General features: G+C 49.0%; 1 protein-coding gene across 1 annotated transcript in view; it reads left to right on the top strand.

Moving 5' to 3' along the window:
- Positions 1 to 12,853, top strand: part of MYO1F (myosin IF) — a 183,220-nt gene that overhangs the window by 21,896 nt on the left and 148,471 nt on the right. The window lies entirely within an intron of this gene.

Genomic DNA, 12,853 nt, shown 5'->3' on the forward strand with positions numbered 1-12,853 from the left:
TGGGCATCGACTATCACCTGTACGTTGATGGAATGCCAATGCTTCCGATTACGGTATAGGTGCTCTGTGTCATGGGGGGGCCGTAGTGCCACATGTGTGCAATCAATGGCCCCCACGGTGCGTGGGAATTCGGCAATTCTGTAGAAATCTCACATTGCTTTCACCCGCAGGTCCTCCTGGGTGGGTCTGATGATTTGGTTGGCTATGCGTCTGAGGATTGCGGGGATAACCTGGTGCACACATCTGCTAATGGAGGATTGTGCCATCCCAGCCACAACTCCACTTGTACGCTGAAACGAGCCACTGGCAAGGAAATGGAGTGTTGCCAGGACCTTGACCAGTGGCTCCACTGCATGTGAGCGTTTTGTCTGGCTGGTGATGTCATCTTTCAGGGTTGTGGTTAATTGCAGGATGGCAGTAGGGGTGAATCTGAAGATGCGATACACCTCCGAATCACCCATGCCAAAGACGTTTAATGCGCGGTCGGTATATCCTCTCCCGTGCCCTCCTCCTCCTCCGTGCCCTCCTCCTTCTACGCGCATCTAAAGCCAGTAGTATAGCTATGACCATGGATGCCCCTGGCATGTTAGCATACAGATTGTTGTCCTGCAAGTGTGGCTGCTCAGCTCGTCCCTAACGGTGTTGCTTTAGCTGACCTGCACACGTCTGGTGCAAAGTTAAAGCTGCTTTTATGAGGGGTAACTTTAGACCGGACGTACAGCTTACGCGCACAGCGCGTAGCCTGTGCCGGACAAACGTACTTTCGTGGATCGCCGTATCTCCCTCATTTGCATATTTGCATAGCAAAACAATGGTGCGTCCAGCGTATTTTGCACCCACGATTCGCCAGTGTAGAAAAATTACGTTGGTCGGAAAAAAATAGTTTTCAGGCGTATCTCGTTTTGGGGATACGGCGCATTGATACGCCGGCGCATATTTACACTTACGCCGCGCATCGCGAGATACGCCGGCGTAAGTGCTTTGTGGATCTGCCACTTAGGGCCAGATTCTCAAAGGCGTTACGACGGCGCAACACCATTTGCGCCGTCGTAAGTCCTAATCTGGCCCAGGGTATCTATGCGACTGATTATTAGAATCAGTTACGCATAGATACCCATTAGATCTGACAGGCGTAAGGCTCTTTCCCCGTCGTCTATGCAAATTAGCTAGTTACGCGAGATTCCCGAACGTACACGCGGACGACGCAGTGATTTTACGACGTTTCCGTAAGTGTAAACTTGCCCCTGCTATAATGAGGAGCAAGTTTACGTAGGTCCGTCGTATGCCATGTTAAGTATGGCGTCGGGTCAGCGTCGGCTTTTTCCGTTGTTTACGTTGTTTTCGTAAGTCGTTGGCGAATACGACTTTACGTCAATGACGCTCACGTCGGCGTCATTGACGTTTTTCATCGTGAGCTGGAGCATGCGCACTGGGCTATTTTCCGCCTGGCGCATGCGCAGTTCGGCACGCTTAATTTAAATACAAGCCGCCCCCTTTGAATTACGCGGCCTTACGCCGGGCCAATTACACTACGCCGCCGCAAATTACGGAGCAAGTGCTTGCAGAATACGGCACTTGCTCCAGTAATTTGCGGCGGCGTAGTGTAAATGGCTTACGCTTCGCCGCCGCAGATTCTACAAGAATCATATATATATATATATATATATATATATATATATATATATATATATATAGTAATATATATTATTATTTTCACTGTTTTGCAGTATAAGTATAAGAACCCCGTAAAGTAGCTATTATCTTCTCTTTTTTTGTACTATAAAGGGCTCATCTTCGTTTTTTTAACCCCATTATGACAGATAATACAAAAAAAAGCATGCTACTGCTACTAAACATTTTAGGCCTGGTTCACATCTATGCGTATTTTGAAGAAACACACCACAGTTCATTTAACATGGTTTCCTATGGGACAAGTTCACATCTATGCTTTTTTCAGCCGCTGCGTACTTGAAAAGGGTCAAGGACTTTTTTCAACACAAAGTGGTGCTTTTTTGGGGTTTAATAGACTTCAAAGGAGAAGCCGCAGAAAAGCATTTTTGCAGCAATTTGCGTTTTTTTAACTGCCCAAAAACAAATTGGCCAAGAATATTCATTAGGACAAATCTTTGTACATTCGCTGAAAGAATGTAGCTTGAAAATGTCATTTGCTTTTAACATTCAGCTTTAAATTAATGTAAGTTCTGAACGAAAACCACATACACTGTCTGAAAATTCCATTGACCAAGAAGTTTTCAATTCTGCTCCTTCGAATTTTCCCATCACTGTGGTAACGTCGATTTGACCCCACTAATGATTTTAAAAAATCAAACGTTTATCAAATAAATTTTTTTTTTAAGGAAGACGTTGTTTTTGTATGGCCAGCATATAATATATTACAGTTCTGTCTTAAAATCGGCAAAACAAGCTTTATTTTAATTTTTTCTTTAGTTTAAAAATGTGATTTCTGAGTCTGATGATATTTCCCAGATTCAACTTTCAATAGTATATACAGTATATCTCTTCTGTCTCTTATTCTCAGAGTGGATTAGAGATTTTGTTCCCTAAACATATAGGGCCAGATTCACGTATATGGGCGTATTTTTGTAAAGGGGGGGACCGTATCCTATTTACGCTACGCCTCCGCAACTTAGACAGGCAAGTGCTGTATTCACAAAGCCTTGCTCTGTAAGTTGCGGCGGCGTAGCGTAAATTGGCCGGCGTAAGCCCGCGTAATTCAAATGTGGAAGAGGTGGGCGTGTTTTATTAAAATGAGCAGTGACCCCATGCAAATGAAGCGCCGATCGTACAGCGCATGCGCGCGCATTCTCAGTATCACGTCGAATTTACTCCATAAGATACGCCAGGCCCAATGCCTGTGACGTGAACGTAACCTATGCACAGCCCCATTCACGTACGACTTACGTAAACGACGTAAAAAGATACGCTTGCCGACGTCCATACTTTGCATTGGCTGGGCCTCATATAGCAGGGGTAACTTTACGCCGGACGTAAGCCTAACGTAAACGGCGTAGCGGGCGCAAGTACGTTCGTGAATCTGCGTATCTACTAAATTTACATATTCGACGCGTAAATCTACGGAAGCGCCCCTTGCGGCCAGCGGAAATATACACCCAAGATACGACAGCGTAGGAGACTTACACCGCTCGTATCTTGGCCAAATCTATGCGTAACTGATTCTAAGAATCAGGCGCATAGATACGACGGCTCACATTTGGACTTACGACGGCGTACGTGGAGATACGCCGTCGTAAGTCCACTGAATCTGGCCCCTCGTTGGTTATTTATAGTTCCACTGCATAGAGATATTTAAGAATAATTTTCCTTTTTTCTTTACTTTACATATTGACTAAATTATACACCACATTTTTTTTTTATTTATTATCCGATTAATCAAAACAATAATCAGCCAACTAATTGATTATGAAAATAATCGTTAGTTGCAGCCCCAATCTTTAGACTGTAGACTTCTGGGAAAATTAGTGAGCCAATCATACAAGCAGGAAATTATGTTTCTGGGGGAGCGTTCTCTACAAATTATGTAAGAACACCTCCAGGTAGCCATATTGCATGTTACAGAAAATTACAGATCTGTAGATTGAAAGGTATTAATAACATTCAATTACAATATGACTTGAGTCGCAATTATAAATGCTCTATTATTGTAAGTGTACTCGAAAGTCCAAATCTGCAAAAGCAACCAAGAAGCCCTACTCTTTATGATGGCTTGCCCCCACCAGCTCTTCTCAATGTGGGAGTTATCTTCTGGAATTCACAGGTCCACGATTGTCCCACCGATCACTGACTGTATATATTCAGAAAATGAAAGGGCTGGTAAATGACATATTTACCGGCACCTTTCCCCACTCTCCATTCCTGACATATCCCCCACAACAGCCGGCGGGAGGGGAGAGGAGGGAAATTGGAAGCGCTGCGGTGGGGGGGGGGGGGTGGTTGTAGGAGCAGCATGGCGTATCGCTGCTGCACAAGGCGATTAGTTGTTCTGCAAGCTGATAGGGTCAGGCTATAAAATACAATTTAATTTTCTACCCCTGGCCCACTTCTCTACAGAGTAGTTTTTGATTTGTTACTCCAGAAGGTAATTGTTCCTGTTTCACCCTTTGAAAGATTGAGGGGATTTTACATCAAAATCTCCCAATAACCATGTGAAGGAGTAGAAGGAGACAACTGTTGGAGCGATTGTTCGCAAATGAAAGAAATATAAAATAACCATCAATCGCCCTCGGTCTGGAGCTCCATGCAAGATTTTGCCTCATGGGGTAAAGATGAGGAGAAAAGTGAGGGATTAGTGCAGAACTACACAGGAGAAACTTGTGAATGATCTCAAGGCAGTTGGGACCACAGTCACCAAACGAACCATTGGTAACACAATACGCTGCTATGGATTGAAATCCTGCAGTGCCTGCAAGGTCCCCCTCCTCATGTACAGGCCGTCTGAAGCTTGCCAATGAATGTCTAAATGATTCATGATGATTCAACTCGTCGTGTTTGGGGGAAGAAAAATGCTGACTATGACCATAGAACACCATCCCTACAGTCAAGCACAGATGTGGAAACATTATGCTTTGGGGCTGTTTCTCTGCTAAAGGTACAGGCCATGTTGTTGCATTGAGTGGCCAATGAACGGGGCCATGTATTGTAAAATCTTGGATGAGATCATGTTTGAGGATCCCCAAACATGACAAACTACTTAAATGCGTACTAGACCATGTCAGACCCATCAATATGCAGCTCAACCCTACCAAATGTCGCTTCAGGGTCTAAAAGGTGCCATATGTTGGATACCTTCTCACAGATAGCGGTGTCAAGCCTGACCCAAAAAAAAAAAAAACATCCATCGAATACCTGCTCCAGAGGACAAACAGATTGTAGAGGTTTCTTGGCATGACTAATAATCTCTCAAAGTTCATTCATCACTACAGTGAGGTAACATTTCCACTCTGTCAGCTTTTGCGCCAAGATGCTGACTGGTGTTGGACTGAACAACATGCTGTTGCTGTGGATTTATTGAAAGAACAATTAACTAGTCCACCTTTCCCTTTATTTAAAACTCCACATATATACATAGTCACATTACATTTCAAGAAAAAAATATTTACAAAGATTTGTACAATGCCATTTTACATACTTTTCCATATAGTTTTGCAAATCAAATTATAAACTGGCAAACCAACATTTCTATTTAGTATGTTTCCAGTTAAGCTCTGCCTTTTCTTCTCCCATCTGTTTTTCATCCAGAAAAAAATGCAAATTCACATTTAGAAATTACAATTGTGCATGCCTTGCTAACCGGTATAACTTATTTTTTAAAAACTAAAAGGTTACGGACGTCCCATAAAACTTCTTTAAGTATGCAAAAGAAAATCCATGCCATTCTTGCTTTGTACTTATTCTTAATTTTCAGTGCTGTGTTAAACAAAAAATAATCTAGACATGTCACCCCAGCTACTTCTGCCAGAAATGGCTTAAAGTTATCCCTGACTTTGGACGCAAAATCACAATACCAGAACAAATGTTTAACAGTTTCTCTCCCCCCACAATCAGATCGAGGGCATTGCTCTGTTGCAGTAAGGCGTCTGGATTCCAAGAAATTTCTGGTTGGCAAACATTCGTGTAAGCCCATCCATACAATGTCCCACTGTCTTTTTGTGACCCCTTCTACCTGTGCCTTTTTCCACACTAAACTGCTTTGACTAGAGTTTAATCCCGATATAGGTGACGCCAGTTCATTCCTTCTTAGCCAGTTCGTTATAAATTGTTTGTTCCCCATCTTTTCTCCTAGTTCATCCAACTGATTTACTTCTTTAAATTTCTTGAGAATTTAGTAAAATGGAGGGACCACTAGTGCATATGGTTTGGTTAGATCTTTTTGAACTAGTCCTCATTTAATGAACCACCAACCTGCTAAACATCTTATCATAATTGCTGTCCGATCACCCTCTTTCAACATTCTGATAATAAGGCACCAATAGTGCAAGTGTATAAAATTCCTTATGTTCGGGAAATCAAAACCACCATTAGATTGTGTCAGCATTATTTTAGATCGGGATAAGCGCTCCATTTTAGACCCCCAAAAAAATAAGAAAATGTGTCTTGTAATCCTTTGTATCCACAAATCTGAAGGTGGAAACACTAGTGAGGTATACAGTAACAGGGGTAGTATAATTGCTTTTACAACTAAAGTTTTCCCAGACATAAGCTGGTGGTATTTTCTGCTGATGCATTCCAGCATGGTCTTGGCTCAGTCTGTCTTCAAGATTGGAGGCCTGTGGCTTTTGCATCAAGAGCCCTCACTGAGACTGAAGTACGCTATACACAATTTGAGAAGGAATCATTGGGACTAGTATTTGCCTGTGTAAAATTCCATGATTATATCTACGGCCGCTCTGTGACTGTGGAGATGGATCATCAGCCACTCATAACCATACTGAGAAAACCCCTGCACACAGCATTTGCACGCATTCAGTGAATTATTCTAAATCTTCAACGCTACCACCTGAATGTAATCTTTAAACAAGGACATGAACTGTTTGTTACGGATGCTCTTTCATGTGCACACCTCCCCACTTCTGATAACTCTGGAGCTATTGAGGATTATCATGGGCTCTGGATGGGGTGTTGTCATCCAGAAGGATTCAGGAACTAAAGAAAGAAACACAGGCAAATGACACTTGTCATGGACATCATTCTCAATGGGTGGGCTGGCTCCTTTAAGGAAATCCAACATGATATCCGACCATTCTACTCTATGAGGGATGAAATGACAGTGGATGATGGATTAATCCTGCGTGGTCAGAGATATGTAATCCCTCACGCTCTTCAGAAATTCTACTTGACACAGCTCCATCAAGGTCATCCTGGCATTCATTTCACTAAGCAAAGGGCATGTGAAACCATGTTTTGGCCCACTATATACACTGACATTGAAAGAGAAGTTTCCAGATGTGCCTCCTGCAATGCTCTATGACAGCACCAGATGAGAGAACCTTTAACTCTTCACCAAATACCTGACAGGTATATCACAACAGCTGACATATTTGAGTGGCCAAACAAGGATTACCTGGTCTTGGTAGATTCTTACTCTGGCTGGTGGGAATTTGATGTCCTCCCAAACACTTCCAGTAACACAGTGATAAGAGCATTAAAGCAGATATTCTCTACACATGGAATTCCCTATCAATTGATGACTGATGATGCAACATAATTTTCAATTAGAGAATTCAAGAACTTTGCTCACCAAAGGGATTTTCAGCACGTCACTAGCAGTCCCAATTACCCTAGATCCAATGGTCTTGTAGAGTTTAGTGTAAGGTCAGCCAAGCATCTCCTAGAGAAATGTGCACGTGATGGTTCTGATGTTTTTTGCAACCCTACTCAACCTTTGCCACACATAGGGATGGCATGATTTCTCCGGCACAGCGTTTACTATCACGACAAACCAGGACTCTGATTCTCATGGTCCCATCCCAGCTCCTGCCAAGAGTTGAGACTGATGGTTAGGCTGCTTTATTTACACTCAAGCAAAAAGGAAAGATAAGCCATGACAAATCGGGCAGACGCCTTTCTCCTCTGGAGCCTGGGCAGGTGGTAAGAGAGGAGACAACCCGTGTGTTTGACAAATTGTCCACGGTTTAATGGAAAGGCCTGCCAACCAAACAACTATGTTGTCCATTCTGATGGTAGGACCTATGTAAGGACCCGCCGTCACCTCCTACAGGTACCTGAATCATACTATACTGTCGCTGCCCACATGCCTATGATCACAGGGGACCCCAAGCACAGCTATCTGCAGGGCCGGACTGGCCTACCGGGATACCGGGAAAATTCCCGGTAGGCCGCCGGCTGTCAATCAAATATTAATCAGCTCAGCTGCCTGTGGGCCGCGGCGGCCGCCATCGCGGCCGCGGCCGCACTTTTAAGTTATGCGCCTGCCCTCTCCAGTGTCATGTTAAAGTCTCACTCACATTATGTATTTTAATAAAAGCAGCGGCGGCCGGCCGCCGGCGATTTGCGGCCGCCATGCTCGCCGCTGCACTTTCCTTCCCGCGCTGTGCCTGTGTGGACTGGAGCGAGCGTGTCACGTCACGTGTCTGAGGGAGGGGAGGAGCCGAGCGGGAGAAGAACCGAACGTCAGACCTTGTTCCATCTTCCCGTGCGGCGCCAGCACCGCCCAGTGCAGAGTCACGTGTCTTCAGCCACAGCCAGAGGAGAAGTGAACGCCCGGCCCGGCCTGCCTTGGAGCACAAGGTGAGGAACAAATCCAGCATAGTGTGTGTATCTCTCGACTCTCTCTCACCATGTAACGGTGCACCCCCCGCCCCCCCCCTCCTCTCTCTTTGCTGCCCCTGGAAAATGTAAACAAAACAGTCTGTCTAATAAACCCAGAGGGGGGGGGGGGGGGGGGGGGGGGTTGACCATGGAATGATGAGAGAGAGTCCAGTCCCCAGTGTCACCCAGTCCCCAGTGTCACCCAGTCCACTAGTCCCCAGTGTCACCCAGTCCCCAGTGTCACCCAGTCCCCTAGTCCCCAGTGTCACCCAGTGTCACCCAGTCCCCAGTGTCACCCAGTCCCCAGTGTCACCCAGTCCCCAGTGTCACCCAGTCCCCTAGTCCCCAGTGTCACCCAGTGTCACCCAGTCCCCAGTGTCACCCAGTCCCCAGTGTCACCCAGTCCCCAGTGTCACCCAGTCCCCTAGTCCCCAGTGTCACCCAGTGTCACCCAGTCCCCAGTGTCACCCAGTCCCCAGTGTCACCCAGTCCCCAGTGTCACCCAGTCCCCAGTGTCACCCAGTCCCCTAGTCCCCAGTGTCACCCAGTCCCCTAGTCCCCAGTGTCACCCAGTCCCCTAGTCCCCAGTGTCACCTAGTCCCCAGTGTCACCCAGTCCCCTAGTCCCCAGTGTCACCCAGTCGCCTAGTCCCCAGTGTCACCTAGTCCCCTGTGTCACCCAGTCCCCAGTGTCACCCAGTCCCCAGTGTCACCCAGTCCCCAGTGTCACCCAGTCCCCAGTGTCCCCCTAGTCCCCAGTGTCCCCCTAGTCCCCAGTGTCACCCAGTCCCCAGTGTCACCCAGTCCCCAGTGTCACCTAGTCCCCAGTGTCACCTAGTCCCCAGTGTCACCCAGTCACCCAGTCCCCAGTGTCCCCTAGTCCCCAGTGTCACCCAGTCCCCTAGTCCCCAGTGTCACCCAGTCCCCTAGTCCCCAGTGTCACCCAGTCCCCAGTGTCACCCAGTCCCCTAGTCCCCTGTGTCACCCAGCCCCCTGTGTCACACAGTCCCCTTGTGTCACCCAGTGCTCTGTGTCACCCAGTGCTCTGTGTCACCCAGTGCTCTGTGTCACCCAGTCCCCTGTGTCACCCAGTCCCCTGTGTCACCCAGTCCTGTGTCACCCAGTCCTGTGTCACCCAGTCCTGTGTCACCCAGTCCTGTGTCACCCAGTCCCCTGTGTCACCCAGTCCCCTGTGTCACCCAGCCCTGTGTCACCCAGCCCTGTGTCACCCAGCCCTGTGTCACCCAGTCCCCTGTCACCCAGTCCCCTGTGTCACCCATTCCTGTGTCACCAGGTCCCCTGCTGTCACCCAGCCCCCTGTGTCACCCAGTCCCCTGCTGTCACCCAGCCCTCTGTGTCACCCAGTCCCCTGTGTCACCCAGTCCCCTGCTGTCACCCAGCCCTGCTGTCACCCAGCCCTCTGTCACCCAGCCCCCTGCTGTCACCCAGCCCCCTGCTGTCACCCAGCCCCCTGCTGTCACCCAGTCCCCTGCTGTCACCCAGTCCCCTGCTGTCACCCAGTCCTGTGTCACCCAGTCCCCTGCTGTCACCCAGTCCCCTGCTGTCACCCAGCCCTCTGTCACCCAGTCCCCTGCTGTCACCCAGTCCCCTATCTCACCCAGTCCCCTGCTGTCACCCAGTCCCCTGTGTCACCCAGTCCCCTGTGTCACCCAGTCCCCTGTGTCACCCAGTCCCCTGTGTCACCCAGCCCCCTGTGTCACCCAGCCCCTGCTGTCACCCAGCCCCTGCTGTCACCCAGTCCCCTGCTGTCACCCAGCCCTGTGTCACCCAGTCCCCTGCTGTCACCCAGTCCCCTGCTGTCACCCAGTCCCCTGCTGTCACCCAGTCCCCTGCTGTCACCCAGCCCTGTGTCACCCAGTCCCCTGTGTCACCCAGTGCCCTGTCACCCAGTCCCCTGCTGTCACCCAGCCCTCTGTCACCCAGCCATCTGTCACCCAGTTCCCTGCTGTCACCAAGCCCCCTACTGTCACCCAGCCCTGTGTCACCCAGCCCTGTGTCACCCAGCCCTGTGTCACCCAGTCCCCTGCTGTCACCCAGTCCCCTGTGTCACCCAGTCCCCTGCTGTCACCCAGTCCCCTGTGTCACCCAGTCCCCTGCTGTCACCCAGCCCTGTGTCACCCAGTCCCCTGTGTCACCCAGTGCCCTGTCACCCAGTCCCCTGCTGTCACCCAGCCCTCTGTCACCCAGCCATCTGTCACCCAGTTCCCTGCTGTCACCAAGCCCACTACTGTCACCCAGCCCTGTGTCACCCAGCCCTGTGTCACCCAGCCCTGTGTCACCCAGTCCCCTGCTGTCACCCAGTCCCCTGCTGTCACCCAGTCCCCTGCTGTCACCCAGTCCCCTGCTGTCACCCAGTCCTGTGTCACCCAGCCCCCTGTGTCACCCAGTCCTGTGTCACCCAGCCCCCTGTGTCACCCAGTCCCCTGTGTCACCCAGTCCCCTGTGTCACCCAGTCCCCTGCTGTCACCAAGCCCCCTACTGTCACCCAGCCCTGTGTCACCCAGTCCCCTGTGTCACCCAGTCCCCTACCACCAAGCCCTCTGTCACCCAGTCCCCTGTGTCACCCAGTCCCCTGCTGTCACCCAGCCCTCTGTAACCCAGTCCCCTGTCACTAAGCCCTCTGTCACTCAGCCCTCTGTCACCCAGTCCCCTGTCACCCAGTCCCCTACTGTCACCCAGCCCTCTGTCACCCAATCCCCTGCTGTCACCAAGTCCTCCGTCACAAAGTCGCCATGTCCTCTGTCATCCAGTCCCCTGCTGTCGCCAAGTCCTCTGTCATCCAGTCCCCTGCTGTCGCCAATTCCTCTGTCGCCCAGTCCTCTGTCACCCAGTCCTCTGTCACTCAGCCCTCTGTCACTCAGCCCTCTGTCACCCAGTCCCCTGCTGTCACCCAGTCCCCTGTCACCCAGTCCCCTGTCACCCAGTCCCCTGTCACCCAGCCCTCTGTCACCCAGTCCCCTGCTGTCGCCAAGTTCTCTGTCGCCAAGTCCTCTGTCACCCAATCCCCTGCTATCGCCAAGTCCTCTGTCACCCAGTCCCCTGCTGTAGCCAAGTCCTCTGTCATCCAGTCCCCTGCTGTCGCCAATTCCTCTGTCACCAAGTCCTCTGTCACCCAGTCCCCTGCTGTCACCAAGTCCTCTGTCACCCAGTCCCCTGCTGTCGCCAAGTCCTCTGTCGCCCAGTCCCCTGCTGTCGCCCAGTCCTCTGTCACCCAGTCCCCTGCTGTCGTGACATGCTGAATCTGGTGACAAGTGGCAAGTGACATTTCCGAGTGTCTCCGATGCTCTCCGGTGCCCCCCACCTCTGGCCACATGCGGTATTGCATGCAATTGAAGTCAATGCGGAACAAATTATTTTTGTTTCCATTAACTTCAATGGGGAAACTCACTTTGATATGTGAGTACTTTGGATTACGGGCATTCTCCTGGAACGGATTATGCTCGTAATCTGAGGTTCCACTGTAATATATATATATATCTCCCTAGCCCTATGTGCTTTCATATCTGTCTTATCTTTATATAATACGCTCTTTAAATATTTCTTTAAAATGTATGGTTTTCTCTTTTATAAACAAGAAAATAATGACGTTATGATGTTGGGCTGGTATAATAATGCTATGGGGCTGGTATGAAAGGTTTTCCAGGGCTGGTTTTTACTCCCAGTCCGGCCCTGGCTATCTGCTTCTGTGCCAATTGACACTTCCACCAATGGATGTAACACACAACCACAACAAAATTATGATGGTGACAGGCAAGAGGTTTCAGACTCGCAAGCCCCACAAGTGGTTACTTGATCTGGAAGAGTGTGTAAACCCAATCCAAAGTTCCAAGACTTTATCACACACTGACTCTTCCCCAGCATTTTGCATTTTATATTGTATTTTGTTATTGTTCCTTGCCATGCTGCACTCCTTGTTGGTTCAAAATTACAATTCATTTATATATGCATATATTTTCTATAAAATGGGAAAGATGTAGAATATGTATTTGTTTTAGATTAACAAAGACGTGTCAGGACCTGGGGGTGGGAACAGAAAGTAGGAAGTTATGAAGTGAAACCTAAAAAAAGGTTCACATGCTGTACACTGCTGGCTGGAAATAAAACATGTACGGAGCTGAAAAGCAGTGTAAGCGTAGGGCATACATGACAGGGTGGAAGTACAGTAACTGATGGAGGGGAATAGGTTAAAGAAGGGGTGGTTACTGTTTTGGGAATTTAACTGGCGTTTACGTGATTGGTAGAGGATGGGGAGGAGCTGTATAAGTAGTTGTGGGCAACGCTGTATCCTGGCCTAGGCCGACAAGGCCTAGGCCAGCACTTTGCAGGGGGGCAGCACAGAAAGAGTCCCTGCCGGCTTGCGCTACTCTGTTAGTGTAGCGCCAGTCTTATGGGGAGGACTGGGCTGAGAGGCAAATTAGTCTAGCGCCCCCATAAAGCTGCCGTACTGTTTCCTGTATGCAGGTTGCCGGCATTCCTAAACTGTGGGGAGGGCACTGCTTTTAATTTTGACTGTCCTCATCCTGGAC

The sequence above is a fragment of the Rana temporaria genome, chromosome 1 (genome assembly GCF_905171775.1).
Source record: "Rana temporaria chromosome 1, aRanTem1.1, whole genome shotgun sequence".
Taxonomy (NCBI): Eukaryota; Metazoa; Chordata; class Amphibia; order Anura; family Ranidae; genus Rana; species Rana temporaria.